This window comes from Pleurodeles waltl, chromosome 8 (assembly GCF_031143425.1).
Source record: "Pleurodeles waltl isolate 20211129_DDA chromosome 8, aPleWal1.hap1.20221129, whole genome shotgun sequence".
NCBI lineage: Eukaryota > Metazoa > Chordata > Amphibia > Caudata > Salamandridae > Pleurodeles > Pleurodeles waltl.
Genome location: NC_090447.1, coordinates 542,190,139 through 542,217,912, shown reverse-complemented (window position 1 = coordinate 542,217,912; position 27,774 = coordinate 542,190,139). Strand labels below are relative to the sequence as shown.

The following is a 27,774-nucleotide window of genomic DNA, read 5'->3' as shown; positions in this document are numbered from 1 at the left end:
TTTTCAACAGAAATTAAAGATAACCGTGGAACAACTAACGATATTTCACCGGTAATGTCAAGCTTGAGCGTACAACTGACTGACAGTTGCAACAGAATTTAATCTAGTGCCGCTAAAGCAGAAAGGTTTTTTGTACACCTCACCTTGAGCGCTCAAACAAGGTTGGTTTACAGCTCCAGGTGCACTCTTTGCCTGGCTCTTCTATTACTGCGAGGCGATGCACCATTTCTGAAGAGATCATATTTTTCTCAAACCAAAAGAGGCCATGGGGCGAACATTACGCATTACATGAAGCTTGACCACTGTACCCTATAAGAAGAATACATTTATCACAGCTAATAAGGATGCATGCTTATAAACCAAGTTGCAGAGACGAACTGAAAGTAACCAGTTTATTTTGCTTCCCTTTTTAGAGGCGAGCCTGCGAGTGCATGTGCTAGCGCATGCGTCTCGCTGGCGAGACACTTTTGTATATAAAAAAGGGCTTGGAGCCCACCTATCGCTTACAGTTTGTTCGCTTTAGTATTCGTCTTCTTTTCAGCCTTCATAATGACCAGTACTAGGCGAACATCATTTCCGGTCTTTTCACTGGCGCAGGGACAAAGCACAGATTGATTCTAGTTAATCTGTGACCATCCATGTAAGCAGGAGTTGAAAGCTGTGATCTGCCACACCAGTCAACCACGCTTGTCTCTGCTTTTCTTTGTTGCCTTTTTACATCTGTGTTTGTAGTGTTGCCTTGGAGTGCTTATAAATGCACATGAGGCAAACGTACAGACCTCTGCGTGCAGCTATTCACACACTTTGACCATTGGAAATGTGCACAGACTAGGCATCCTTTCTTTCAGCTGCATTCATGGCAGAGCAAGGGGTGTAGTTTAACATCCTCTGAATTAGCAAATCATGTGGCCGTTAGATAAATGTAGGCTGTCTTTTAGCGTGGAGTCACTACTTTGGCACGCATAGCCAGCATACCAATGGCCTATACAGCAAAAACATTTCTTATTACACGATGAAGCAACACCAGGCGCTTCATAAATAGTCATTGAATAATCTGAGTAGACAACGTTAAATCTGTGCACTGCAATGGAATCTCTGGTTAATAAATAGTAGTGTGCAACATGATGGTGAAAGAACCAGGGCTGTGTGAAGGTGTCACACATTAGCAGCACATGAATGTGATAATTTTCTCCAAACAATGAACAACTTCGGCTACATCCGCCTGGAACCCAGTCATGAAACAAGCCCTCCCCCCATCAACTCCCATTTTACCAGCATTTTGCCCATTACGATTTCTGAGCCCATGCTAGAAATGTTAAAACGGAAACCTCAAGTCTCATAATGCTAAGTAATGCATCCCTAAAAGTAAGAACTGGCTAAAGGTGACACACATGATACAAAGCAGCCTAGCAGCTATAAAATGAAGCCCGTTAGGCCGACCATGACTGATAACAGTAAGCACAGCATTTTGGAGAATTGCCATGAGCAGGTTGAGGAGTAATACGTACTTTGATACAGAATTTGTTTATAAAGGAATGCAATATCTTTTGAAGAGAGTGTGATTGCATTCCTGTGAAGTTGTACTTTATCTGATGCTGTGAAATATCTTTGGATTTTCACCGTAAAAGGGTTGCTATGCATACCAAAAATGTTTAATATATATATATATATATATATATATATATATATATATATATATATATATATATATATATATATATATATCACAATATAACCACCTATGGTGTTTTTTCTAATTTTTCAACATATCAGGCATAGCATTTGCCTTTCTCTGCATCAGAATTTGGAGCTCATGCCCTGACATCTATACTGCCATTCTTCCTGTGTAGTGCTCGATTATCCCCAACTCACTTAGTGTCTAGGGCAGCCTTGTGGTTTTCACCAGACACTTTAAATTCCAGCATGTCAGCAGATCCAGTGGCATTCACCCTGGCCAGGTCATATAAAAAAAAAATTAAAAAAAACAAGTTTTAGCCACAGCGCAAGACAGTAGCGAGTTACTATAGATCATGGCTACAAAACATTGTCCGAGTCAATAGCTCTCAATAGTGAGACCTATTGGCTTTGCCTGTGCTTGTTAGCCTTGTGGGAGGTTATTGGGTCAACGACTACCTGCCAGAATCTACAAAGAAAGTTCCACTGGAAAGAAAAAGAGGTCTCGTCTATACAAGAGCTATTGGCCTTGGTAATGTGTTTTTGCCATGTAGTACACCAGAGTGGTTGCTACTCAGCATGTGGTGTGGAGTTGTAGAGTGTCAGTGGATTTGTTGTTGTAGAGTGGAGTAAGGGGAGTACAGTGACTGAGTTGAGTAGAGGGGACTACAGTTCACTGGTTCAGTGGCAGAGAGGTTAACAGACTGCAGTGATGTAGAGCTGAGTGTCATAGTGGAGTGGGGTCGAATAGGGTGGTGTGGGTTGGAATGGATTGAGGTAGTAAAGTGGATTGGATTGGAGAGAGTGGCATGGACTGGATTAGGGCAGAGTGTGTTGTGAGTGGGGTGGATTGGAGTGGATGGCCTGGAAGGGGTGGATTAGATTAGAGTGGAATGTATTGAGATGGGGAGAGGAGGATTGGATTGGGGGGCTGCAGTGTGTGCATTGGAATAGAGTGTGTTAGATTGGATTGGGGTGGGGTGGGTGGAACAGAATGACAGAATTGGTGTGGGTGGAGTGGACTGGGGTGGATTGGACTAGAGTGGGGTGGGGTGAACTGGACTAGAGTGGGGCAGATTGGACTGGAAGTTGGAGGACTGGATTGGAGTAGGGTGGACTGGATTGGTGTGGATTGGACAGCATTGGGGTGGATTGGACGTGAGTGGAGTGGATTGGATTTAAGTGGGGATGATTGGTTCGGAGTGGGATGGATTGGGGTGTGGTGGGGGTTGGCTGGATGGTTTTGACTGAGTGGGCTGGACTGAACTGAGGTGGTGTGGATGGGGTAGAGTGAGGTGGACTGGATTGGAGTGAGGTGAGGTGGGGTGGACTGGAGTAGACTGTACTGGAGTGGGGTGGATTTGAGTGGGGTGGATTTGAGTGAGGTGGAGTGGATTTGAGTGGGGTGGACTGGAGCGGGGTCAGGTGGATTGAAATGGAGTGGGGGGCTGGATTGAGTGGGGTGACTCGAGTGGGGTGGAATGAAGTGGGGTAGATTGGGATGGATAGGATTGGAGTGGGGTGGAGTAGTGCTGTGTGGATTGAAGTGGGGTGAAATGGATTGAACGTTGTGGATTGAATTGAAGTGGAATGCTGTGGTGTGGAATGGAGTGGGGTAGATTGGACTGGACTGGCATGGGGTGATGTGGATTGAGAGGACTGGGTTGCAGTGTGGTGGATTGAATTGAGTGAGGTGGATTGAAGTAAATCGGATTGGGGTTGACTGATTCAGGTGCCATGGGGTGGATTGGACTGGATTAGGGCGTGGTGGACTGGATTAGGGCGGTGTGGATTGGATTGACCAGGCTTAGATTGGGGTAGGAAATCAATGGGGTGGGCTGGATTGGAATGGGGTGGTTTGGAGTGTGGTGGAATTGTTGGAGTGGGGTGAGTTTGATTGGGTGGATATTTTGGGGGTGAGTATGGTGAATTGAACTGGAGTGGGGTGGACTAAGGTGGTTTGGAGTAGGTGGATTGGAGTGGGGTATTTGGAGTGGGGTAGATTAAGGTAGATTGGACTGGGTGGAATGGAGTGGGATGGGTGGATTGGAGTGGGTTGGAATGGATTTGAGTTGGTCGTTTGGGTTGGATTGTAGTGGTCAATTTGAGTGAGGCAGGTTGGAATCAGGTGGATTGTTTTGGATTGTTGTGGGCACATTGGAGTGGGGTGGCTTATTTTGGATTGGAGTGGAGCAGATTGGAGAGGGATAGATTGTTTTGGATTGGAGAGGGGCAGAATTAAGTGGGGTAGATTGTTTTGGATTGGAGTGGGGCAGACTGGACTGGGGGTGATTGGTTTGAATTGGAGTGGGGCAGACTGGACTGGGGGAGATTGTTTTGAATTGGAGTGGGGCAGATTGTTTTAGATTGGAGTGAGGGAGGTTGGTTTAGATTGGAATGTGGTAGCCTGGCTTGAAGTGAGGCAGATTGCTTTGGAGTGGTGCAGCTTGTTTTTTATTGGAGTATGGCAGATTGTTTTGGACCTGAGTGGGGCAGATAGGAATGCAGCAGATTGTTTTGGATTGGAGTGGGACAGATTGTTCTGGATTGGAGTGGGGCAGACTGGATTGGGACAGATTGTTTTAGATTGAAGTGGGGTAGATTGGAGTGGGGAGATTGTTTTGGATTGGAGTGGGACAGATTGTTTTAGATTGGAGTGCGGCAGGTTGGTTTAGATTGAAATGTGGTAGATTGGTTTGGAGTGCGGCAGATTGGAGTGGTACAGCTTGTTTTTTTTATTGGAGTGGGGCAGATTGTTTTGGACTGGAGTGGGGCAGATAGGAATGCAGCAGACTGTGTTAGATTGGAGTGCGGCGGATTGGAGTAGGGCAGATTGTTTTGGATTGGAGTGGGACAGGTTGTTTTGGATTGTAGTGGGGCAGACTGGAGTGTGGCAGGTTGTGGATTGGAGGAGGGCAGATTGTTTTGGATTTATAGTGGGGCAGATTGGAGTGGGGTGGTTTGGAAGGATTGCATTGGGCAGACTGGAGTGGGGTGGTTTATTCTGGATTGGAGCAGGACTGACTGGGGTGGAACAGATTGTTTTGGAATGGAGTGGGGCACAGTGTTTTAGATTGGATTGGGGCAGTTTGAAGTGGGGCAGATTGTTTTAGATTGTAGAGGGGCAGATTGGAGTGGGGATGATTGATTTGAATTGGATTGAGGCAGACTGGAGTGGGGTGTGTTGGGACAATTGGATTGGACTGGATTGGGGTGGGTGGTTTGGATTGGAGTGGGGTGGATTGGTGTGGGGTGGATTGGAGTGGTCTTTGTGGATTTGATTTGTCTGGGGTGAACAGGTATAGGGTGAGGTGTGGTGGATCAATGCTGATTGGAGTGGGATGGATTGGGGTGCACTGCATAATTATGTTAAAACAGTTTAGGAAATTACATATAACAAATAAATAATGTCGCTTTGCATTATTTAGAACACAATAATCGTCATCACTTGAGAACAGTTCCCACCAGCAAAAACAAACATGAGTGGGTTCAGAGAAAAGACTTAGCAAAATAAAACAAAGTTAACAGAAAATAAAGCTTTGCAATTTTGTTTGTCCTGCTGGGCACATTGTCCCCGGACACATGCCTTCTGCTTGCAAGGGACTAGAAAGTTAAAAAGAACAAAACAGTACCTCAGTCAAGTTGGGAGCAGCAGACATGCACCGAATGGGTTGAATCAATCAGTGCTTGGTCCCTGCTCCACAGACAGGAATGGAAATTATTCCAGGCCTGCAGTGACAAATTATGGGGCTGTAAAGAAGAGTGCAAAGCAAGTAAATAAATGGTAAGCAAAGGGAGGCCCCAAGCTCTTTTTTGTTAACATAAGTGTGTCACAAGGGAGATGCCGAGTTAGCACCTGCTCTCGCAGACTCGACCCTAAAAACAGAAGGCTCAATAGTGTACACCTGAGAAAATGACACCATTGCCATAACTGTGACTGGAACTACAGATGGGCAAGCCACAAAAATTGATATGGGGAACCCAAGCCAGGGCTCTGGCCTTAGGAGCCAAATTACAAACCAAGCCATATAAATAATTGCCTGGTAAAAGAATAAGGTAATCACATGCTAAAACCTTTTTTTCTTAATTATTCTATAAACATATTTATAAAATGCTATGTATAGATTGGGCTTGGGGTGTCCACTATCTCAGTAACTGGTGTTGCCATGCTGAGAGATAAGTTTGCCTGTGTCCAGCACCACATTCATCCCCAAGGCAGGTCCTCTGAGACTATCTCCACAGAGGTTCCTGTTTGGTAACCACCAGTACATTGAACACACTGGTACAGAAAGATGCTCAGTACCATCACTTTTAATTTTGCCCACAGTCAGCCTTTCTCCTCAGAATTGTGAAGTTGTATAACCCACCCACTGAAAGTGAGAATCAATGTGTTTACCAGAATACTGGCTATTTAGGTTGAGGGCAAAAACTAAGCAGCCAAAGCCTTCACTGGGGAAGCCTGGCCGAGGTCTAGCTCAAAGCACATGGTGAAGTTTTGAGATTAGCTAAGTCTCACACAATTATCTTAACCACAGAAAGATGGAACTATGCAGCCACAGGTAAAAGAATACCATTTTCTAGCACCTAAAATACACACATTTGTTCTGTAAGGTGTACATTTACACACTGTAAATCACACAGTACAATAAATTCACAAAGTATCAGGCGTGATTTCAAAATACCAATGAAACACACCCAATTGACAATTGAAAAATACAGTTCACGATCATAACAATGATCATTGTCGTCTTTGTAATATTTGTGTTCACAAACAGTGAAGAAATTGATCTCCCTCTAATAGGAAACAAAGATTTAAAGGAACCAATTGATTGATCTGTCACCCCCTCCACCCAAAATCTTAGAAAATCTAATATCCATGCTCACTACTTCCTAGAGGTCACATAATGAATGATATCAGTAACATATTAAGCCATGGATATCAGTAACATATTAAGACATGGATATCAGATTCTTTAGTGTTTGTGTATGAGAGTGTATCTGTGAAACCTACTTTGTCTCAGAGTTTAGAGTTACATTTTCACAATACTTTCAAAGTCTTATATCTCACTACCTAAAGGTGTTATTGGCAGTAGATCAATAGGTGGTTGTGAACTTATGCACAACTCTATGCTAGACAGAAGTTTGCACGTACCAGGAAAGCACAAGACTCCTTCTTTTTCTCATTCTCCTTGATTCCAGATACCCTTCTTGCATTTCTGCTTTATCAGGGTGGGAAGTCACAAGGGTGGTCATTACAACCCTGGCGGATGGTGTTAAAGCTGCGGTAATACCACAAACAGGCCGGCGGACAAAAAAAGGGAATTACAACCCTGGCGGAAACCGCCAACTAAGACAGCCACTTTAACACATCGCCTGCCACGGCGGTACAGACCAACAGCACGGCGGTCACTGCCAACAGACAGGCGGAAGACAATGTACCGCCCACACTATCACAACACACCAATCCGCCACCTTTTCCGGGGCGGATTCACCGTGGATAAAAACACGGCAGAAACAGCTTGTGCTATGGGAAAACGCTCACCTCAACACATCCCACGAGGAACGAGGACACCATGGAGCCGGAACTACAAATCTTACCTGCCCTTGCATTCCTGCTCATCTACAACCAACAGCGACGTAGGCGCAGAACATCCCGGTGAGTACAGCACCTACGACACGGGGGAGGGAGGAGGCAAAATTTACGGGGACACCCACCAAACACCCCCACCCTCGCATATTACAACATACACACCAATGCATTCACAAAAATCACAGTAACAACCCACAATCCCCCCGGAAGAATGCAAAGACAAAGCGAATAGCGGTCAAACTTTGTATTGTGCCAATATACTACTCATTAAAAAATATAAGGATATATATATCACAAAATCTGTCAAAAATAAATATACAATACAAGAAGTAGTGCAGAGATGTACACAACAATATCCGTGCACCAACAGTCCAAAAATGCATGGGCGACGCCCACTATAGATACCTGACAAAAATCCGAGAGAACACTGCCGGGGCATCAGATAGAAACAATACAGGCACCTCAGGGGGAACGGAAGGGGGGGCACCTCAGCCACATGAATGCGAAGCCAGATCTACGACGGGGCTCCATGCCCATTGATGTATCCTGGGGAGTGCAAAGCCACAGTCTCTCAAGTCTCTACAGTGGGTGGTTTGCCCACTGTTCAATCCTGGGGAGTGCAAAGCCACAGTCTCTCAAGTCTCTCCAGTGGGTGGTTTGCCCACTGCTTTATCCTGGGGAGTGCAAAGCCACAGTTTCTCAAGTCTCTACAGTGGGTGGTTTGCCCACTGTTCAATCCTGGGGAGTGCAAAGCCACAGTCTCTCAAGTCACTTCAGTGGGTGGGTTGCCCACTGTGCCATCCTGGGGAGTGCAAAGCCACAGTCTCTCAAGTCTCTACAGTGGGTGGTTTGCCCACTGTTCAATCCTGGGGAGTGCAAAGCCACAGTCTCTCAAGTCTCTCCAGTGGGTGGTTTGCCCACTGCTTTATCCTGGGGAGTGCAAAGCCACAGTCTCTCAAGTCACTTCAGTGGGTGGGTTGCCCACTGTGCCATCCTGGGGAGTGCAAAGCCACAGTCTCTGAAGTCTCTACTGTGGGTGACTTGCCCACTGTTACATCCTGGGGAGTGCAAAGACACATCTTCGCAAGTAGATGCAGTTCTCTACTGGTACTGGGTGGGACTGGTGCCCAGACTGGATGAGTCTCCCCGTGAAAGTACATGTCCTGTCACAGTCCCAGCTGCACATGCCTGATGTGCCGGACTATTCATACCCACACGGCCTTTGCCCTGTTCAGCGGTCTTCACCATGGCAGTCTTGGCCTTGTTCAGCGGTGCTTAGCCATGGCGGTCTTTGCCCTGTTCAGAGGTCTTCACCATGGCGGTCTTTGCCCTGTTCAGCGGTCTTCACCATGGCGGTCTTTGCCCTGTTCAGCGGTCTTCACCATGGCAGTCTTGGCCTTGTTCAGCAGTGCTTAGCCATGGCGGTCTTTGCCCTGTTCAGCGGTCTTCACCATGGCGGTCTTTGCCCTGTTCAGCGGTCTTCACCATGGCGGTGTTTGCCCTGTTCAGCGGTGCTTTGCCATGGCGGTTCTGGTACGGATATTGGTGTGTGGCATTACGATCTCCACACTGGACATTGGTGTGTGGCATGACGATCTCCACACTGGACATTGGTGTGTGGCATGACGATCTCCACACTGGACGTTGGTGTGTGGCATGACGATCTCCACACTGGACATTGGTGTGTGGCATGACGAACTCCACACTGGACATTGGTGTGTGGCTTGACGTTCCATTATTGCCCAGCGGGGCTGTGGGATTCTGGGCCCTCCTGGGCTATGACTCTGGCGGTGGTCTCCTGACCAGTTACGATACTTGAGCCCTCATGGGCTGTGACTCCGACGGTGGTCTCCTGACCAGTAACGATACTTGAGCCCTCCTGGGCTGTGACTCTGGCGGTGGTCTCCTGACCAGTGACGATACTTGAGCCCTCCTGGGCTATGACTCTGGCGGTGGTCTCCTGACCAGTGACGATACTTGAGCCCTCCTGGGCTATGACTCTGGCGGTGGTCTCCTGACCAGTAACGATACTTGGGCCCTCCTGGGCTATGACTCTGGCGGTGGTCTCCTGACCAGTAACGACAGTGCTGGCGGTTGTGTCTGGACCGCCGAAAATGATGGCGCCCTTCTCCGCCGTGACACTCACAACAGGTTGGGGAGACTTCCTCAGGACCTTCCCCACCTTCTTTTGAGTTATAGATGACTCATCAATCGCCTTGGATCCCATTTCACTGTTTGTCCCACCAGGAGTCTTGACACGGTCCATCATCCACTCTCCAATTTCGGAGCCTTTACAGGGGGTGGGCTGACAGTGCCTTGGCTCCGGGTCCTACTGCTTACCCTGGTGGACGGGGCACTCCAAAAACCTGGTACACGCACCACTGGTACTGGAGGCTTTTTGGCTGAGGCGCTACGACGGGACTGATGAATTGGAGGGGGGGTGGGGTGGGGGCAAAAAGGTCAATTTGACATAGGGACAGTTTCTGACGTACACTGGGATGGGTAGCTGGAGGGGCTCTGGGAGTGGAGGAAGAGGAGGTGGTTGTAGGAGGTGTCACTTTAGCTGTTTTGGGTGCAGGTACTGGAGGCTGTCGTGAGGTGGATGGATGTTGGGTGAGTGATTGCCGGCGTTTGTGTACTTTGGGAGGGGGCGTCACAGACACACTGGGAGAGGACACAGGGGACGTGTAAATGGCAGTGGAGGTGGTGAGTGCAGGTGAGCGGCTTGTGGTGCTGGGTGTCCTGGTGCCTGTAGATGTGGTGCATGCAGGTGTGTGTGTAGATGACACTGGGAGGGAGGAGGGAGAAGTGGAGGAGGGGGACACAGTGGAGACAGTGGATGTTGCTGTGTCTGTATGGGTCTGATGCTTGTGTGAGTGCCTGTGGTGTGTGTGGTGCCTATGTTTGCTTGAGCTACTTGTGTGTGTTGACTTGTGTGCATGCTGGTCTGTAGGTGTGCTTGGGATGGGCTGGGGTACAGGGGATTGGGTCTGGGTGGAGGAAGTTGGAGGGGGAGGCTGGACACAGGGACAATGGCTGCCATCAGAGCTGAGGCCAGAGATTGCAGGGTTCGCAGAAGGACAGCCTGACCAGAATGAATGCCTTCCAGGAATGCATTACCGTGTTTCAACTCTAGTTCTACACCCTGGATGGGATTCACAAAGGTAGACTGCCCAACAGTGAGTGACCTGAGGAGGTCAATGGCCTCCTCACTGAGGGCAGCTGGGGTGACTGGAGCAGGGCCTGAGGTGCCTGGGGCGAAGGTGATGCCCACCCTCCTGGGTGAGTGGGCACGGGGCAAACGCTGAGGGGCTGCTGGGAGGGCGGTGCTGGTAGGGGAGGTGGTGGCTGTACCTGTAGAAGTGGGGCACACAGATGGTGCCGCCACCACAGGGGAGCTTCCATCGGCGGACGAGTCCGTGTCACTGTTTGGTGATCCGGTGGCCGACGTGAAGCTCCCCTCGCCCTCCGTCCCACTGGTGAATTCAGAATCTGTGGTGTGGCCCTCCATGGCCATGTGGGGATGCAGCTCCCTCGTGCTCCGGTGCCACTGTACCTCCGCCTGTTGATGCTGATGTACAGGAGGACAGGGAGAGCAGAAAAAGGGTGGAGACAGAAGAAAGAGAGTTTTAGTGCATGGCATACCGCTACCATTGGCAGACAAGACAAATGCAGCAGCCCCCTGCATTACGCCGTGCTCCTGCCCTCTGCACATGCAATTTCTGGGATATGGCCTACATGGCAATGGTAGAAATCTGCCCACATGGATGGCAAAGGGGCAACTATACATCAATTTGCCATTTTTTTGAGCTGGGGTAGAGTGCCACACGGCCTACATAACGGAGGGGCCTTGCCTACCTAACTCGCCCTAGCCTAGGGACACCCACAGCCCACCACCCCCGCCACCCAGACAGCTCCACTGCACGCAAAGTCCATAGGATGAGGTTGTACTCACCCCCTTGTGTCTGCTGTGATGTCCTTAAGCGCCCATCCAACTCCAGGTAGGCCACCGCCAGGATCCGGAACATCAGGGGGGTCATGGTGCGACGGGCACCCCTCCCACGCTGGGAAGCCATTCCCAGCTGAGCCTCCGCCGTCTTCTTGCTGCAGCGGCGAATGTCCTCCCATCTCTTCCGGCAGTGGGTGCCCCGTCTCTGGTGGGCCCCCAGGGTCCGGACTTCCTTGGCGATGGCACGCCAAATGTCCCTCTTCTGGTGGGCGCTGACCTACATGACATGCACAAGGAAAGAGGAACAGTCATTACCTACAGCACCGTCGTTGTAATTGGCCCCCTCCCAACTCTATCCCTGTGGCCCATTCATCCCCATGCATGACTGTTCTATGTACTCTGCCCCCTTCCCTCATCAACCCAGCCCTCTCCACCCAGGCCTAGCCCATACAACATGCTCCCTGTGTACTAACCTGTTGGTCTGGAGGACCGTAGAGTAGCGTGTACTGGAGGAGGACCCCATCCACAAGTTTCTCCAAGTCTTGTGCAGTGAAGGCAGGGGCCCTTTCCCCAGACGCAGCAGCCATCGTCGCTTCCAGACCGAGGTCACAGCAGCACTAGCAGTGTAGGTCCTCTCCTGTCGAAGGTCAGGTATCTAGTGATTGAACAGAAAGAAAATGGTGGTGACGTCCGCGGCGGTGCGCATCATCACCGCCAGCGCACCTGTTCATTGGCTCCTGGGACCCATAGGGTCCAATGTTAACCAATGCAGCATTGCGCCGCGCTCTACGACCGCCTACCGCGACGGTGTCCAACGCCAGCGCAGTTACCCCACAATTCCAATGTCCCAGTTTAGAGGTCAGGCAGCCGCCATTTCAGGGGCCCACATGGCTTCAATTACTACTGCGTCACACATACCGAGGCCTACACTCAAAACCTTTCCCGGATGGGTTAATTGTCTGTTGTAGTCTTGTGTGTGACTGTAGGTACATACCTGGAGGAATGCTGACAGTTTCTTCGCTGTTGTCCTTCTTAGGCACCGTCAGTTGGGACATATTGGAAGATGGCGGAATCTGCCGGTGTACCGACCGCTTGTGGACCTGTTGACAATGGAAGAGCGACATATCATCGTGACCTACTGGTTTGACCGTGCCACAATCCAGGAACTATGTACCCAGTTGGAGCCAGACCTGATGTCACCAATCCGCCATCCGACTGGAATCCCCCCTGACGTGCAGGTGCTGTCAGTGCTCCATTTCCTTGCAAGTGGGTCTTTTCAGACAACAGTGGCCATGGCATCAGGGATGTCCCAGCCTATGTTTTCCAACGTGTTGTCCAGAGTTCTGTCTGCCCTGCTGAAACACGTAAGGAGATACATCACTTTCCCTGAGGTGGCGGATTTGGCTACAGTGAAAGGTGACTTCTATGCCCTTGGACATATCCCCAACGTCATAGGTGCCATTGATGGGACCCATGTAGCTCTGGTCCCCCCCGCAGGAATGAACAGGTGTACAGGAACCGGAAGAGTTATCATTCCATGAATGTCCAGATGGTCTGTTTGGCAGACCAGTACATCTCGCAGGTAAATGCAATGTTCCCTGGCTCAGTGCATGACGCCTACATCCTGCGGAATAGCAGCATCCCTGATATGATCGGTGAACTCCAGAGGCACCGTGTATGGCTATTGGGGGACTCTGGTTACCCCAACCTGTCCTGGCTACTGACCCCAGTGAGGAATCCCAGGACCAGGGCAGAGGAACGGTACAATGAGGCCCATGGGCAGACTAGGAGGGTGATCGAGCGGACCTTCGGCCTCCTGAAGGCCAGGTTCAGGTGCCTCCATATGACAGGTGGGTCCCTATTCTACTCACCGAAGAAGGTGTGCGACATCATCATCGCCTGCTCCATGCTCCATAACTTGGCATTGCAACACCAGGTGCCTTTTCTGCAGGAGGATGATCCAGATTACGGTGTTGTTGCAGCGGTTGAGCCTGTGGAGCCTGTGGACAGTGATGAGGATAAAGCTGATGAAGATAAAAACAACAACAGGGAGTCAGTCATACAGCAATATTTTCAATGAGACACAGGTGAGTACAATTTCATGTTTCACATTATATTACATTTCACACGTCTACCTCTATCCTGTACCTACATTTCACTCCCTATTTGGTAACTGAGTTGTCCCCTTCCATTTCAGTTTCAGTAATGTGGTAACCTACGTGTCAACAGCTTGCACCCTTGAAAGGCTTGTGATGTGTGACATTGGTATGTTGACCTTCCAATGGGTAACCTTTTTTAACACTGTAATTGACAATACAAAGTTCACAATCATTGACTGACTCCAATATTATTGAGGTTTCAAGGGTGTTTATTGAAGTGCATAAAAATGTAGGGGGGTTGTGAAATGGGGAGAGGTCATGGTGGAAGAATGTCCATGGCAGAGTCCAGTCTATTAGTCTCACAGGTACATTGCACATCTGGCCATTGGAAGTGGAGCTGGGGCAGTTCCAAGCTGGACAGGGTAACAAAGTGGGAAAGTGGGGGGACAATCAGGGTGGTCTTATTTCCTGAAGGGGGTCTTGCCATCTTGCTCTGTCCTGTTCCTGGGTCTCAGGGCCCGCTTTCGTGTTGGTTGTCCGTCTGCAGGGGGTGGGGTGCTGGTGTGTTGGTCCTGTGGCCGGGCGTCCTGTCCATTAGCGCCGGTGGAGGTGGTGGGCATTTCATCGTCCTGGCTAGTGTCAGGGGCCCCTTGGAGTGCCACAGTGTCCCTCAAGGTCTTTTGAATGTCCGTCAGCACCCCTACGATGGTGCCCAGGGTGGAGCCGATGGTCCTGAGTTCCTCCCTGAACCCCAAATACTGCTCCTCCTGCAGACGCAGGGTCTCCTGCAACTTGTCCAGGACCATTGCCATCGTCTCCTGGGAGTGGTGGTATGCTCCCATGATGGAGGATAGGGCCTCGTTGAGAGTAGGTTCCCTTGGCCTGTCCTCCCTCTGTCGCACAGCAGCCCTCCCAGTTCCCCGGTGTTCCTGTGCCTCCGTCCCCTGGACCGTGTGCCCGCTACCACTGCCCCCAGGTCCCTGTTGTTGGGGTGGTGGGTTACCCTGGGTGACCTGTAGTGGTGGACACACCGCTGATTGACCTGTCCTGGGTAGGGAGGTATGGGCCCGCTGCGTGGGTGCTGTGCTGGTGTTACCAGAGGGTGTAAGCTCGGTGTTGGGCTGTGGCTGGGCAAGGGGAACCGACTGTCCTGAGGCCCACGATGGTCTGGGCTGGTCATCAAGATCCAGTAGGGCAGAGCTGCTGTCGTCACTGCGGGCCTCTTCTGGGGGTGGAGTGGTGTTGTCTGGACCCTCTGGTGTGGTGACGTTCCTTCGGGTTCCTGCGGGGGTATAAGTACATGATTATTGCATGTGTGTGTTTCATAGTGTGCAATGGTTGGGTGTGCGTGAACCCCAGTGCAGGCATTCCTGTGTGGGGGCTTGTGTGGTGATGTTTGGGGGGTGTTGTGGGTATGTGCAGTGGGCATGCTTTAGTGATGGGTGTCCATGCTTAGATGTGTCATGCAGGTCTTGGGGTTGGTATGGGTGGTTGGTGTTATGGGTAGATTAGTGAGGAGTTAGGGTGATAGGGGAGGGTGTGAGGGTGGGGGTGTGTGATAGCATGCAGGTAGGGTGGGGGATATGATAGTGAAGATTTGACTTACCAGTGTCCGTTCCTCCAACGACTCCTGCGAGGCCCTCAGGATGCAGGATGGACAAGACTTGCTTCTCCCATGTTGTTAGTTGTGGGGGAGGAGGTGGGGGTCCGCCGCCAGTCCGCTGTACCGCGATGTGGTGCCTGGATACCGTGGAACGCACCTTCCCCCGTAGGTCGTTCCACCTCTTCCTGATGTCCTCCCTATTTCTTGGGTGCTGTCCCACAGCGTTGACCCTGTCGACTATTCTTTGCCATAGCTCCATCTTCCTGGCTATGGATGTGTACTGTCCCTGTGAGCCAAATAGCTGTGGCTCTACCCTGATGATTTCCTCGACCGTGACCCTGAGCTCCTCCTCGGAGAAGCGGGGGTGTCAATCGCGTGACATCGGGTTGTGTGTGTGATGTGTGGGGTGGTGTATGTGTTGATGAGTGTGGTGAGTGTAGTGGTATGTGGTGTTTTGTGCGTGGATGTTGTGTGGGTGATGGTGTAGTGTGCCTCTGTGTGATGGTGTTATCTATTCTGTGCTGTCTCTCTCTGGCCTTCGTCTCTAATTTGTGGTCGTAGGGGTTTGTGGGTGATGTGGGTGTGTGTTTTATATTGTGTTGGGTGTGTGGGAGTGGTGTGTGTATGTGTATCAGGTGTGTGTATTTGTAATTGTCCAATGTGGCGGTGTTTTGGAGGTGTGTTTGTATTTTGAGCGCAGCGGTGTGTACCGCCAATGGAATACCGCGGTTGAAAGACCGCCGCGTGGATTCGTTGGTCGTAATAGCATGGGCGTGTTTCTGTTGGCGTGGAGGATTTGTTTCCGCATATTTATCGCTGACCTTTGGTGTGGCAGACTTGTGTGGGTGTCTGAATTTCGGCGGAATCCGTGATGTGTGTCATAATAGCTTTGGCGGTCTCCCGCCGCGGCAGCGGTGTATTGGCTGTCTTCTGCACGGCGGTAAGCGGCTTTTACCGCCAATGTTGTAATGACCCCCAAAGTGCCTGCAGCCCATCATAAAATTATTCCTACACCTCTGGTACGCCCCCTTCAGAAAAAAGCCCTGGGTTTCAGAATATTATTTGGCAAAGTTGGATGCCTTTTACATCTTTCTTCTTAGAAATCCATAGAGCTAAGCACTACAGTCACATTTCTGTCGGAGTGTGCAGTGGGAGCACATGTAGCTGACTTAATCTTAAGCCTGGGTGAAACGCCCGTTATGCTATCATAATTTTGCAAAGTTTCTGCCATTATGCAACATTGCATAATTCAAAGTTAGTTTGGGTAGTAATCATATCACAGGAGCAGAGGAACAACGTGAACTAACAGAATGTGAAAAGCTGTTATCCGCAACACTTGTGTTTTTGCACTTATATTTTTTTTAGCACAAACTGCACCCCTGCATCCATTTTGACACGCAGACACATCATGCTGTAGCATACACCTAATTGTCAGATTTGCATTTTGCATAATTAAGCAAAAGGAGATTACGCAAATTACACCCCATTTAATACAGACCAGCACTCAAACCGTAATTCGTTAGCATTATCGTATTTCAATATACTAATTTTGTTACAGAAAATGGAACCCTTGACTCAACTACATATAACTGTAAGCTAAATGATGGTGAACTAGCTTTGCACTTAAGTGGACATGTAATCTATGTATTTTACATACACACAAATTACGCCACCCCACCTCACTTCTGCTGCTGACAAATTAAAAATTGAGTTATTTTACCCAGATTAACCTGTCACGATCAAATTATATATAAACATTTGCTGCTGTGGATGCGTAACACCACTGCTCTATTTCACTGGCGTGGCGAAATGAAGCCTAAGAGTCTTCCATAGACATTTGCAGCAAGTGCTTTAACCTGTCATGTATAGCAGTACCTGCAACCCAGGAGATATTTAATTTGGGTATGAACTAAAAACCTACACTACAAAGTTGTCTGTGGCATGCACTTAACTGACTGCATGCTCTAAAGGCTTTTGCCACATTCTAATTACTTATGTAGGTGTTTGGGATACAAACAGAGTTTGTATAGCAAACTGCAAAATAAGTGCATTGAGACAATTAATAGTATAGATCAGGAGCAGCTGCTCTGCTAAGGTGGAGGAGCGTCGCCCGCTGGATTTTCCAAAAAGGAAAACTTCGTTATTTTATTTTTCCTTTTAGTAAGGGGTGGGGCTTGGCTGGGCTGGAGGGAGGGGGCCATAGGAGGGCTGTGCACCACAATAAGTGCACGTCTGCTTGGCTGGCCGTGTTGGGCATGTGCACTTTGCATGTTCTCTACCCATCTGTATTGCACAGCCGAGTGGATAACATGTCCAGGTTCCCATTCCCAGTGTCGAAGCAAGCAGCTCAGACCAATCATGACGCTGCTGTTGCTGGTGACAGCAGCGTTGTGATTGGCTGGGAGCCTGTGCAGCCAGGAAGAGGACGGAGGGGAGACAAATGCGCCTCCCCTTGAAGGGAAGTGTTTTTGTTTATTTTTTTGTAACCACCCCCGTCCTATCGCACCCTGTCCCACCCCGCCACCCCTGTTCAATGGCAGCCGCCATTGGTATATATTTTACTGATTAGTGCTCATTTTATTAATCTTCAAAGGAAGAAAATCTGAGTTGGCTAATTAAGCATTTAAACTTGTGTCCGAAACTAAATCTAGAGGTTAACAAATTGGTGGCATAGATTTGATTAACCTGCAGATTTTCAGCGAGACTTGCTCCAACTCTCAACCTCAGCTGTTCATCCCTTTGGTTTTCTATGGACCCCTGTTAAATACTACAGCACGCTGGGTGCCCTACCTATGCAATTTCTACAGTTTGAACCTAAAAATAATGCACACAAATTCACAAACAAGTATCCATAAAAAATAGAATATTGGAGTATTTTATATAACTTATTAACGTTAAAAAAAAGTTACAAATGAAATTTTAAGGGAAGGTTGGAGCTTGTCAAAATACAGTTTTATTTCTAAAACCCGAAGTCATATGCTAGGCTCTGGGCACATTCTAGTGCTGTTTAAATTGAGAACAATAAACAACCATTTTGGTTTAATTTACTGTACATGTACTGCACCCATGATTCAGGATCAAAACGTAATTTTTAGTTTCCAATTTCAAATTCCATCACATTTATGAGCATATTAAAACTTTATGTTATCAATGTTGCATTTTTTATCTGTATGTGCTTTACTATTCTGCTACTAATATTTGATTTTCTAAAAACTCACAGTACCCCTGATTAGGTGTGGTGGAACCCAGTTTTAAGAACCACTGCCCTGCGTGAATGTGTTAAGCCAAATGCCTTTTTAAGAGGCAGCGTCTCAGTTCAGAACACATGACTAGTCAGAACTGATGTTTCGTGAGAGCTCTGTAGACCTGCCAGTACAGAAACGTAATAGTGCACAATATCACTCAAGAAAGACATGCACTGTGAGCATTGTGATTCTGGTACTACAATACCGTGTTGCCCTGCAACTCAGGGAGGAGCTTCACTGTGTGAGATCTGTGGTACAAAGGCATACATACAAAAAAGGTGTACACTGTTCCAAAAGGAAAAATATAATCACTAGGGGAACATTAAAGTTCAGGAGCAAGAGCCCTCACACATCCGAGAGGATGTCATGCTTCATCATCGGGTAGCTCCTCGTCAGACCGGCGCTACAATGTCTGACGGGCTTCCCCTAGTGATAATATTTTTCCATTTGGAACAGTGTACACCTTTTTTGTATGTTCAGTTAATTGGGAGACCGTACACTGGACCAACTAATCTCCCAGTCCCTCCCTTTGTTGGTACAAAGGCATACTGCAGACCAGGGTAGAGGCGTGTTGTACAAACTGTGAATGTCTAGGAGTCCAAAGATAGACAGTCAATAACACATGCTACACTGGTGTTTTACCATTTATTTTCACTTGGTGAAAAGTGCATGATACAAATCAATCTATGTGTTGTGAGCGCTCCGTTCAAAAGCACAGTACTGATTTATGGGTTGGTGGAAAGGAAGGAGGCCCACCACCTCAGCAAGTCCTGGATTTCTCTCTGTATTTTTGGTACTTAAATTTGTTTAATCCTTAACCCATTCAGTACAGCCATTGTCTGGTTGCCGACACTGGGAAGGGTTCAAAGGAAACCTCCTGGTGCTTGCACTGGGAGGCTTCCTTTTTTCAAGCCCAAGGTTGAGAGCAAAGCTGAATCCCCTTCTGCTTCATCCTCCACCCATCTGTGATGTCAGCATGCTGTGTGGCTCACTGTTGTCACATATCCCCACTGAAGCAGAGGAGCAAGGGGATAAGAGCTCTGCTCCCCCCTATGGTGGGGTTTCCTTGAGCCAGACAACTTTCCCACATTTGAGGGAGACTTTGTTGGAAATGGGAGCATCTCCTCCTTCAAGCAATGCATTCTTCAAACAGTCTCCTGCTAGTGGATCACAGACACGCCACAATCCACAAACCGCTCAACACCAGGGATTTTGCTTTTTGGGAGTAGGGAGGGAGGGGAGAGTTGAAACCCTCATTCCCCCCTTCCCCCCTTCCCCCCCCCCAGACCATGAGCAGACACCTAGGGCCATAATTATTTGCTGAAATATATGTTTTTCCCAGCTGCATGCCTGTGCATCCAAGGAAGGAACCATCACATCCCTCAAGGGTATAACAAAGTGGCAGACAAGATTTTTAGTTTATGAGGGGGTCACCAACCTGAGAAATGGGCCGACCGCCCCCCACCCCCAAACAAGTGATTGTTTTCCCATGGTGGGTGCAATCATGCCCCCCAAGGTAAAATAACTAAAATAAATGGCCCTAAAAAACTGGACCACCAGGTAGTGTATAGGCCCACTTTAGGGCATATTGCTGGTGTTTATTTCCATAAAATTATCTCAAACGTTGCCTGCAGTAAGCAAAAATGCATGCAGTCTTCCATGTCATGACAAGCAACTACAATACTTGTCCAAATTAAAAAATAGTGCCAATATGGACATGTGGACTACTTTTTAGGTGTTGCCTTTGATTTCAGTAAAATAAATAAGGTCCAGACTTAAAGATTTTGTGCCGTGCTTTTGCAAATTTTGTCATAGATACCAGATGAAAATGCCTGTTGGGATTTTACAAAGCAACACAAATGGCTAATTGCTTTGCTCAGTAAAAAAATAAAATAATAATGCAGGGCATTCTACTGCCTTGCGCTGCTTTGCAATAGGGAGACGTTCCGTGGCTGCTAGGGTGACCACCCATCCGTAAATTTCACGGACTGTCCGTAATTTCGCCCTGTTGTCCGTTGTCCGTGATGAAAGCTTTAACGGACGGCATTTGTCCGTAATTTTAGCCTTTCACCTAAAGGGCAACGGAGGCAGGGCGAAATTATGGGCAGAGGAGTTTCCCCAGCTGGGCTGGAAAGCAGGGGGTCTCCTGTGCTCTGAGGGAGGGTCAGACAGATAAGAATCAGACCTTCTTGCCAGGGGGTCTCCTTCCCTAAAGACATGCAAATGTGGGCAACTGGTAAATCTGCAAATACAAAGGGGCTTGAAAACCTACATTGACTTTACTAAAAGGAGTCACTTGAAGTTTTCTGGTGGCAAAGATATTTCTTTCAGAGAGGTATTGTAATGGTGTTCCAAGGTGAGCTGTGGAGTGTGTGGTTTTAATGGAGTGTTATAATTTTTTTTTATCACTAGGTATAAACTTTATATTATTCAAATCTGTATTTGAGAAGCACTTTTTTTTTATTTAACCGAAATGTATATGCACATTTTGTAACAGCCTTTATTATAATGTAATTGTATTTTTCACAGTTCTTTCAGGTACCTAGGTACCTCATAGTACTAACAAACATTGGCAAAGCCAATAGGTCTCATCTACGAAAGAGTTATTGGCTTTGCTAATGTGTTTTAGCCATTAGCCATGTTATACACCAGAGTAGCTGCTGTTCAGCATGGCTTAAAGCTAGTGGCATAGTGGTGTGGAGTGGAGTAGAGTAGCATAGGAGCAGTGGCGTAGAGCCCAGTGGTGCAAAGTACAGTGCAGTGGGGTACAGTGCAGTTGTTAAGAGTGCGTTAGCGTAGAGTGCAGTGGCATGGGACAGAGTAGAGTGGCATAGAGTGCAGTGGAGTAGAGTCGCATACAATAGAGTAGCAGAGAGAGCAGTAGTGTAGAGTGGTGCAGTGGCATAGATTGCAGAGTAGACTCACATTGCAGGGAGTGCAGTGGTGTACCGTAGAGTGGTGCAGAGTAGGGCAAAGTGCTGTAGAGTGGAGTGATGCAGAGTAGAGTGGCATAGAGTGCAGTGGCATAGAATGCAGTAGTACATAGTACATTGGTGTATAGTACGGTGGTGGAGAGTGCAACACTGCAGAGTAGAGTGTCAGTGCAGTGATGTAGAGTGGAGTAGAGTGGCACAGAGCAGTGGCGTAGAGTACAGTGGTACAGAGTAGAGGGCAGTGGCGTACAGTGCAGTTGTTTAGAGTGCATTGGCGCAGAGTGCAGTGGCATAGAGTGGCATGAGGTAGAGTTACATAGAGTGCAGTGGAGTAGAGTGGCATACAATAGAGTAGCAGAGAGTGCAGTAATGCAGAGTGGTGCAGTGTCGTAGAGTGCAGAGTAGACTCATGTGGCATAGTGTGTAGTGGTGTAGAGTGGTGCAGAGTGGAGTATTGTAGAGTGGTGTAGAGTATAGTGCCTAGAGTGCAGTGGCATAGAGTAGAGTGGTGTAGAGTGCAGAGTTGCAGAGTAGAGTGTCAGTGCAGTGGTGTAGAGTGGTACAGAGAACAGTGGCGTAGAATACAGTGGTGCAGAATAACGGGCAGTGCAGATGTTTAGAGTGCACTGGTGTAGAGTGCAGTTGCAGACAGTGGCATTGGGCAGAGTAGAGTGGCATAGAATGCAGTGGAATAGAGTATATTTGTGCAAAATGCAGTAGTACAGGGCAGGGTGGTGTAGAGTATAGTGGCAGCCAGAGCAGTGTTGCAGTGTGTCAGCTTGCAGTGGTGTAGAGTGCATTGAACAAGAGTGCAGTGGTCAGAGTGGTATAGAGTACAGTGGCGTAGAATAGATTGTTTCAGAGTAGAGTGCAGTTGCATAGAGTGGAGAGGTGCAGGGTAGAGTGCATTGGCATAGAATGCAGTGGCACAGAGTGCAGTGGCATAAAATAGATTATTTCACAGTAGAGTGAGGTGGCTTAGAGTGGAGAAGTGCAGGTTAGAGTGGAGTTGCATAAAGTGGCATAGAGTGTGATGGCATAGAGTAAAGTAGTGTAGAGTGCCGTGGCATAGAGTGCAGAGGTGCAGAGTAGATTAGAATGATGTACAGTGTATTGATGTAGAGTGCAGGGGCATAGAGGTGAGTGTTACAGAGTAAAGTGCATTAGCATAGAGTGTATTAGCTTAGAGTGCAGTGGCGTACAGTGCAGCTTTGCAGAGTGGCAGAGAGTGGAGTTATGCGGATTAGATTGGTGTTGCCTAGACTGGAGTGGTATGGCGTGCAGACGAGCAGAGCGCAGTGGTTTAGAGAGGCGCAAAGTGCGGAGGCTTAGAGTGGAGTAGTACAGAGTAGAGTAGAGAGGCATAGTGTGAAGTAGCATAGAGAGCAGTGGCATAATGTGGAGTGGTTCCGAATGGGGAAGAGAGCAGTGGCATGGAGTGGCGTAAAGTGGAGTGATACAGAGTAGGGTGCAATTCTGATATATTCTGAAGTCTATTTAAATGTTGTCATGTGATAGAAAAAACTCTTTCCTAACCCCAGTATCCAGCAAGATTGTTGCATAAATCCTCTCACTTTGCAGTCAGAGAAAGGAAAGTAAACACTAAGTTCCCACCGAAGACAGAGCCTGACATTTGACTTTGTTCTTTGAATGCACAGCAAATATGATAAGATAAGAACAAGATTTACAGGCCTGTTTACAGAAAGGGAGCACTCGGCAGGATACTGTAAATAAGGTTTTGGCAAGGAAAGGGACGAATTCAAGCTGCATAGCCTAAAACAAATAAAGCCAGCAAATTGAAAGCAACAAATTGTGAGTTACAAACCACAAGGCCAATGGCAAGCAATTGGCAGAATTCATTCACAAGGAAGCACTATGAATTTACTTAAAGTGACAGCTGTGGGATACTTTGTGGGGAAAGTCCAGTATTTTAGTTCATATCTTGCAGAGGTTTGGCTACATCAATCACCCAGGTAGTATGACAAGAAGACCTGGAGTGGTTTCCATGTTGCAGGATAGGTCTGTACACCCATTCTATCAGTTTGCCACCATTTCCTATGGTACAGAGCTTCTGGCACACCTCTTGTAGGGTTAGTGCTAGGTAGCAGACATGAAATAGGGCATTTAATGATTATTTAAGGTGGTTGTAAGTAAGGAGTTGACCGGGGTGAAGATGGTAGTCTGCCACAAGGGTTTGGAAATTTAGTAGCCCACTGTTCAGAAACAAAGTCACCAATTTTAAGACACCTGCAACATGCCACTGATGGAGTTGCTCTAAGCACAGCCATCCTGTGCGAGAGGGAAGGCTTAGCAAAGGTGTTGCAGGAGCATAGGGTTTCTTCGTGTCAGTGAGTTTACAGGTTCTGGCAAGGCAAGAGAAACCCATGCATGATAACCCCGGATGGTGATCCATAGAATGGTCAGTAGGAAACTATGAGCAGTGCATTAAGCCTTCCTTAAAAGTCTTTACTGGTAAACCCCATCTCATGCAGGGAGGTGGGCAGAAAGCCGTGAGCCACCCATTGGACATCTGCAGCTGAATAAGAGGATTCTAAGTCCAGAAGATCTAATCCACCCGCAGTCACAGTTAGCTTTAGAGTGGAAAGAGCTCCCGATGGTGCCGCAGTGACCAAATCAGACCTGTCTGAAGAAGGAATGAAGGACGAGCAGGGGAAGGTTTGCAAAATAAAACTATCAGTGGGGTAGCACACCATCTTCGCTAGTGCCACATGGCCTCTACAGAAAGCAGAAGAGAAGACCAAAAAGCAAACTGGGCATGGAGGGACCGTTCGCTCTGCCGAGATTTTCATCCTGGAAATCAGTGTAAGAATGGTAGATATTATTCACTAGGTATCAAAAGGTAACTGGTTCCCAGTTCAATCTGAGATCTAATTGTGTATGAAGGCGAAAACAGTGCCATATGTTAAAGAAACACTAATTACATTTAAACATTTGTAAATTTTGTTTGTGCAATTTACATCCCAAATATTTTGAAGATTCTATGTGTACTTGACACTTAGGGATAACCCAGATCTCTAGTTTGGCTTTTGCTCAATTTCAAAACCATATAAAGATATGGACTAAGCGGGCAATTGCCTTGCACAACCTTGCAAGGGGTCTGGCCCCTGCTCACCCATCACAAGCACTAACAGCGAACCATTGCACCAGAAGAGTTTGCCAAGGTGGATGGGTGTTGATTGTTCAACCACTTGACAGTGCTCCTTCTGTTTCGCTCCTGTGTGCAGACAACTCCCCAGGTACCCAATACCTTCAAATAGTCTTGGTGGACCCATCTTGTCTGATTTGAGGAATTGTCCTACCTTGTTCTTCTCTTCTTTATTTATCCAGTTGTTAGCAACAACCCTTTGAATTACTTGCCGTGGATCTCCCATTTGATCTCGATTTCATCCTACTCTTTTATTATCTTTGATTGGTAGTCCGGGCTCCCATTTCTGAGATAAATGTAGAGTCCCAAACATACACTCTAGTGCAGTGAGACTACAGACAAGTTTTGGGTACATCACATCCTGTCATTAGGTGTGAGACTGTCACCCACACCATCTGCCCTGCCTCTTTAAAAAAAATTAGGGTGAAAGTCCATGGGCGGTTGGGGTAAGCCAGATGTTTTTGTTTAATTTGTTTAAACTAGCATAAGGTTAATTACCTTAATGTTTCCCAAACTGTTTGCCAGGGGTTTTGAAATGTTCAGAAACATAATAAAAATGTTGCTGTTACTTTCTCTTCAGGAAAGATCGGGTAGATTTGGGTAGGGGTGATGGCCTTGCCGTGAAGGGCATTAATTTACTACTGAACAAGGACGTAATGTGACACCTGAATGTAGCACACCAGGAGGCAATCACAAAAGGTCCACGGTGAATAAATAGTGCTATGTTAAAAAAGAGTACATAAATGCACTGACAACATAGTGAGGCATGGCATCTCTTGCGTGTGTCTGTAAAACAGACGTTTGTTCTTGAATTTTTGTCCTGAATTTTGACCCTTTGTCCTGAATTTTTGTCCTGAATTTTGACCCTTTGTCCTGAATTTTTTACTATCCTGTCCAGAATTTGCCTCAATGCCAGGTGGTCACCCTAGTGGCTGCCTGTGCATCGACCTTTGGTTTTTGACGAAAATCTATGTCTACAAAGGCTTGTAGACATGGACATGTGCTAAAATTAGGTGTTGCCTGAGGCTGGGGTAGCATGTATAAATATTTTACTTCTCTTCACTTCTCTTTATTTCCTGTTTGCACGAGCGCTTCATTCTGCATCACACACAGTGAAGAAAACACTTCAAAAGGTATTTTTTGAGCAGGAATAGGCCCCTTTTGCACAAAAATTGTCCTGACCACTATGGTGTAAGGGTGCCTGCGTTGTCACAAGGCAGCACAAAGTGCGCCAGCACATAAGGACAGCAGATCTGATCTCCCTGCGGACAAAGCACTGCAACATTGCTAGCTGCATATGCACCACTTGTCCCATTAAGTATGTTGTTGCACTGAGTGCCTGGCAGGATGTCTTAGGAGCAATTCTTTAGAGGAGTTCATCTGATTATAGCATTAATAAAGTAAATGCTTTTTTGCTTTAGACTTTTTCACACAGATGCACTCACCCACTAATTGATTTAGATAGATATTTCTGCCTTCTACATAGGGCAAAGTGTTTCAGAAGAAAGGTTTTAAACCATGAACAGAGAGGGTTGATGACAGAAGGCCAGGTCATAGCTCAAGTAATATCCGGAGAGTTGTGAGGCAAGATTAGATACAGAGACAGCATTCGAGGGAGAGGCAAACAGACCAGGATCTGGAAGCAATTTTTCAGTCAGTAGAGTTTCATTTGATGACTCATTTTCCAGTAATTCTGAGGAACTTGATCATGAAATCATGATGTCCTTTCGCAAGCACAATCTGTGCTGTGAAGAGACAATATCAGAGTAAATCAACCCATAGGGCATGCATGTGCAGCAGCAAGCTTCCGACAGAGTGTTCTCTTCACAACCCCAAATTTAGCAAAGCCCCACTGCAGATTCTGGATATAAGGTCGATACAACAAATGTTTTGTTTATTTACTAAGTCCATCTCTTTTTGAATGTTAACTTCCTTGAGGAAAGTGGGGCACCAAACAAATTTGTATGCCAAACAGTTTCTGGGGGAGCATGGAGGCCTCTTTGCCCTCATTGAAGGGAACACTAATGGGCTCACATTTCACATGCTGAGTTCAAGAAATTTCTAGCCTTTACACTAATGATGGGAAAAGTGCACAACCCAAGCATGTTGTCCTACTGGTCTAAACGCATGACTTTGCACTGGTCATAAGCAGACAGTTTTTTGCGATTGCAGCACATGCTGCATTTCAATAATAATTCCGCTGCATTGCTTTGGGATCACACAGACCGTGAAAGGTTGTTCAGAATTCGTCTGGTTTTGGAACAATTATTTGCAAGGTTTCCAGAGATTTATACTCCTGGAAAGAATGTAGCCATTGATCATTTCTTGATCCTGTATCAAGAGCCTCTGCTGTTTAGGAAGTACAAACTGAACAAAACAGTCTGTAAAGGCATGAACATGTGCCTGTTGTGTGAGAGTTCTACTGGTTCTGTACACAGCCTGAGTGTGTACATGGGGAAGGACTTTGCTATAAATCCTGTAGGTTCCCCTTCCACGCTAGGAATCGTGGTGACGTTTGTATGAGAGCTTGACCAACCACTACTTCATAAAGGTTATAACGTTTTTGTGGCCAATAACTTTTGTATGGGAGTAGAGCTGTTCAAGGAGCTGTACAAAGCTGGCACTGTGGCATGAGGTACTCATGGATGGCACGGCAAAGGATTCCTGCAGGAGGTTGTTTGAAATAACTCCAAAAATCCCAGAGCATGGCATTGTATTTCAACTAAATGTTATTACTCAAACTCTCCAATAGGTGGTATGTGTACGTGCTAAGTACATATCATGACAAGAGCATTTCCCCGGTCAAAGTTTGGGGCCAGTTGGCCAAAGTTCACAAGCCCATCTGTATGGTTGATTACTACAAATACATTGGTGGTGGAGATAAGAATATCCAAGTACTTCGATCATATAATGTGTGGAGTAAAACTTCCACGTTACTCCTTCAACAGTGAGAAAGACTCAACCATGTTGTCATTAAAGAGTCTACTGTAAGCAAAAAAGACACAGAAGACTTGGTGTTACTGTCCCCCATGCTAATCTCAGCCAGGGCTATAGTTTCCAACTTGCTTCACATTACACGTTATAGAAGTGAAGCACTGGAAAATTAAGACGCAGTTGTTATAGTATATAGCTTTCAATGGCTATATATTGATACATGCGTTTGATGGCTCACTACTTCATTTGGCAAGCACCATTTCAAATTGTTTCCTCTAGTTTAGAAAACCTTGGACTTGGTTGTGGCCTGCTTGACACCTTTAATCATAGTTAGTATGTGGTAGATGCTCTGTTTGCCGTATGACAAGTGCATTACAGTCACCAAAAAGCACATAATGGCGGATGGGTAGGTATTGTGTGGTATACTGAAACAGGTATTGGAGGGGAGAGAGGGGTCCCGCGCAAGGGATGGCACCATGCCCCTCCAGCCTAAAAGCCTCCCTAACAAAATCCTAGACTTGTGTCCATCAATTACTAGTAGCCCTGGAGTGTCCTTAAGAATACCATACAATGGTGCTGGC

General features: G+C 47.3%; 1 protein-coding gene across 1 annotated transcript in view; it reads right to left on the bottom strand.

Annotated features, from left to right (window-relative positions):
• Positions 1-27,774, bottom strand: part of CFAP47 (cilia and flagella associated protein 47) — a 2,216,809-nt gene that overhangs the window by 650,147 nt on the left and 1,538,888 nt on the right. The gene's annotated exons all lie outside the window — the stretch shown is intronic.